Source organism: Choloepus didactylus, chromosome 12 (genome assembly GCF_015220235.1).
Source record: "Choloepus didactylus isolate mChoDid1 chromosome 12, mChoDid1.pri, whole genome shotgun sequence".
NCBI lineage: Eukaryota > Metazoa > Chordata > Mammalia > Pilosa > Megalonychidae > Choloepus > Choloepus didactylus.
In genome coordinates, this window is record NC_051318.1 from 55588916 (window position 1) to 55592629 (window position 3714).

The 3714-nt window shown below is 46.1% G+C and overlaps 1 pseudogene; it reads right to left on the bottom strand.

Moving 5' to 3' along the window:
• Positions 1-2421: 2421 nt before the first annotated feature.
• On the bottom strand, positions 2422-3012 carry LOC119506850 (annotated as a pseudogene).
• Between the last annotated feature and the right edge of the window lie 702 nt (positions 3013-3714).

Sequence of the window (3714 nt, forward strand, 5' to 3'; positions counted from 1 at the left end):
TGCATCTTTGAAACCAGAAGATGCAGTGGTACCTGTCTGTTATCCTCAAACTTGCAACAAAACCTTGCTGAAAGCTGGCGCTGGTGGTCAAAAGTGGGGTGGGTCTTCCAGGTCCTCCTGGCACCAGAGTGGGACTGAGGGTCAGCTGGGCAGTGGGGAGGACAGAGGGCCCAGGAGAGGGGCACAGCAGGTCTTCAGTAGGGCTCCCTTAGATCACATGAGGCACCTCAGGGACATTCCCCACAGTCCAGGAGACAGGCTTCAAAATGGACCTTACACAAACACAAACTCATTCGAGCACAAGGATGGAGACCTTCTGAGAATCTCCTGACCTTCCTGGCTGTTCCAGATGGAACTTCCTGCACCTGGAGGCCTGGAGGTGAGGCCCAGCATCTCCTGCTACAGCTTCCACAGTGGAGAGCAGAGGTGGGTCGGGGAAGTGCAGACAGACTCTCCAGGAGAAAGCTCCTGGCAGATGCACAGGCCATTCCCCATCCTGGCTTGTGAGGCCAGGGCAGATCTGGGGTGTGCGGGTGGGGGTGGGAGTTGGGCTAGCAGCCACCGCTGGCCAGGATGCGGTGGGCTGGGGCAGTGAGGGCCTGGCAGGGCTGCAGTCCTAGCCCACGGAGAAGAGGAAACCTTCCTTTTCCACCCCAGCTGTCCTATTCCCTGCTTGTTCTCCACAAGACCTGCCTGGGAAGGGACAGGAATATAAAAATAGAAGTGACTTTGGCTTTCCATGTTTCAGCAGGTGTGAGCTGATGCTGACGGACTCCTCCCCTAGACGAGGTCCTGGGGGGCATCAGGGCCAGACCAGCACTGCTGGGGGCCTGATGAAAAGGCCATTCTTAGCTTTGCTCCCATACAGTGTCTATTCTTCTCTGGCTGCTTTTAGAGTTTTCTCTTCATCACTGGTTTTGAGCAGTTTGATCATGATGTGCCTTAGTGTCATTTTCCTCATGATTTTCTACTTAGGACTTGTAGCACTTCTGGGATCTGTGGGTTTATTTTTCATCAAAGTTGGAAAAATTTCAACCATTATTTCTTCAAAAAACCTTCCGCCCCACCCCCTACCCCCCAGGGGAATCCAGGTAAGGGAGCAGCCCCACAGCTCACCAGTGATTTTTTGCTTTGTTCTCTGTGTTTCCTTTTGGGTCTTTTTTTATTGCTGTCCTCAAGTTCACAGACCTTTCCTTGGTTGCGTCTCATCTGCTGCTGATTCAGCCAGAGTATTCTCCTTCTCAGACACTATGTTTTCATCTTTTGTTGCCTTAACATGCTCCTATCCCCTCCTCCTTAAAAACATGGAATGCTTTTACAATAGCCTTCTAGCATCCTTGCCTGCTAAATCCACCATCTGGGTCATTTCTGGGTCTGTCTCCATGGATTGATTTTTCTTCTCATTGTGGATTTATATTTTCTGTTTTTTAATATGTCTTTTTTTTTTGAAATATAAAAGTTGTAGATTTACAGAAAAAATCAGGCATAAAATACAATTCCCATATACCCCCCTATTATTAACACTCTGCATTAGAGCAGTACGTTTGTTACAATTCATGAAAGAACATTTTATAACTGCCCTGTTAACTCTAGTTCATCATTTACAATAGGGTTCACTATGTTGTACAGTCCTGTTCATTTGTTTTTTTCTTAATTTTGTATTCTAGTTGTCTGGTAATTTTTTATCGGATGCTAGACACATGTAACTTTTATCTTAATGGGTGCCGGATTTTTTTTTTTTTTTTTTCTTTTTTTTCTTTTTTTTCTTTACTGAGCTTAGAACTTTGTCCTGGAATGCTATTTAAGGATTTGGAGCAGTTTGGTCTTTCTGAGGCTTTTAGCCCTCAGTGAATTCGGCCCCACTATTGAGTCTACACTTCTAAGCTCTGGACGCCATGTTCCGTGCATTACGAGGTTCTCCACTCTGGCTCTGGCTAAGTGTGTGTCGTTCCCCTCTTTTCTGGTGGTTTCTTCATAGGCACACGTTGGTCAGTTCTCAGGAGACTGGAGGAGAACCCCCGCAGACCTCTGGAGTTCTTTCTCTTTGCAGCACTCTCCTCCCTGGTGTCGTCGTGCAAACGCTAGCTGCCCTGGCCTCTTCCTGTTCTCGGTCGTCTCCCCGACTCCGAGACCGCTGTACTCAATCTGGTTCCCTCTCCAGGCGGCCCACTGGGATGGATCCCAAGGACGCAGCGCATTTGTGTTCCTTCTCTCAGCGATCGCTGCTCTGTATTGTCAGATGTCTAGTATTTGAATACTATCTAGGTGTTTTAACTGTTTACGATGGGAGGACAGACCCAGTCCCTGTTACTCCATCATGGCAAAACCCAGCGAATACTCATTACAAACCTAAGTGCCAGGCAACTCGAGGCAAAGGATGTGGAGCCCACATCATGGTCAGTAAAGAGAATAAATAGGTAACTATATGTCACATGAGACAGTGAAGGGATGGGTCAGGCAGGAGGGACACTGATGAAAGGGTGTCTGGAAATGTGTCTCTGAGCAGAATCTTGACAATGCACAGGTGGAAGAGGCCCTGGTGCCCCAGCCCCAGTAGGTGCGCAGGCAGCGGTTGCATAGAGGGCGCTCACACTGGCTGCACACTGCCTTACCGTCCACGCTTCCGATGCACGATGAGCAGGATCTGGAAACTACCACTGACGGGTCAGCTTCGCAGGCCTGGGAGCAGCTCCACAGTAGGTAGTCACCGTGGCCAATCAGCAGCTGCTCCCTGGCGACCCCGTGGCCCTGGTGGGGTCAGGCTGCTGGGACTCCAGCAGGTGGATGATGGCACAGCTCTCCTCACACCTTCATCCTACACATGGTCCACGTAGACCTGGGATGAAACAGGTGTTGCCTGGTCTTCTCCAAGGTCTTCTGAGAGTAGCTCTCAGCACACACTTCTTGGCTCAGCTCCTTCCAGCCCATGCGGACCTCGAGCTGCCGCACCAAAAGGGGAAGCCCAGCTTCAGCATATGGTTCTGGTTTTTCAGACCTCCAAATGATTGGCATGTTGCTGAGGGTAGTCTTCTCTGTTGGTTGTAAACGCAATTAGCCATAGATGCAGTCAACTCATTATAGATGCAAGTCTATTTGTGAAATAGCTGCACAGAAACAATCAGGCCAGTGCTTGCTTGCCCAAATAATTGGACACCATTTGCTAGCCAAGTTGAAATTAACATCACAGATGTCAAGGTTCTAGAATGGGGCACTGACAAATTTTAGATTGTCGAGTGTTACAACTCCAACAGGCTTAATTTATAGAAAAAAATTTAATCAGTTATTTTATTTTCAATTTGAATTATCATTCTCATTGAAAAAATTATACACCTATACTTCTTGGAATTTTGAGTGATTGATAAAATTGCAAATCATCATTTATTTTATTATTTGAGTAAGTACATCACACAAAACTTTAAAATTACATATAAAATAAAAAATACAGAATGCATAATGCAAGAAAAAAATAAAATTTATTCAGGTCATGTAATGCACTGCAGAGCCCCAAATAATTGCCTTATTGACATCATGATAAATTTAGTTTAGAGAGTTCAAATAAACATCTGCTGCCTCCACTAACAAATGTGTTCAACCATTCATGCTTCAAATGTCTATCATAATTTTAAGTGAGAATAATTTACAACCTAATTACAAGCTGTCTTTTAGTGTGCTTGAATGTGACACTAAAGAAAGATTTATTAATAAACTAAAGTT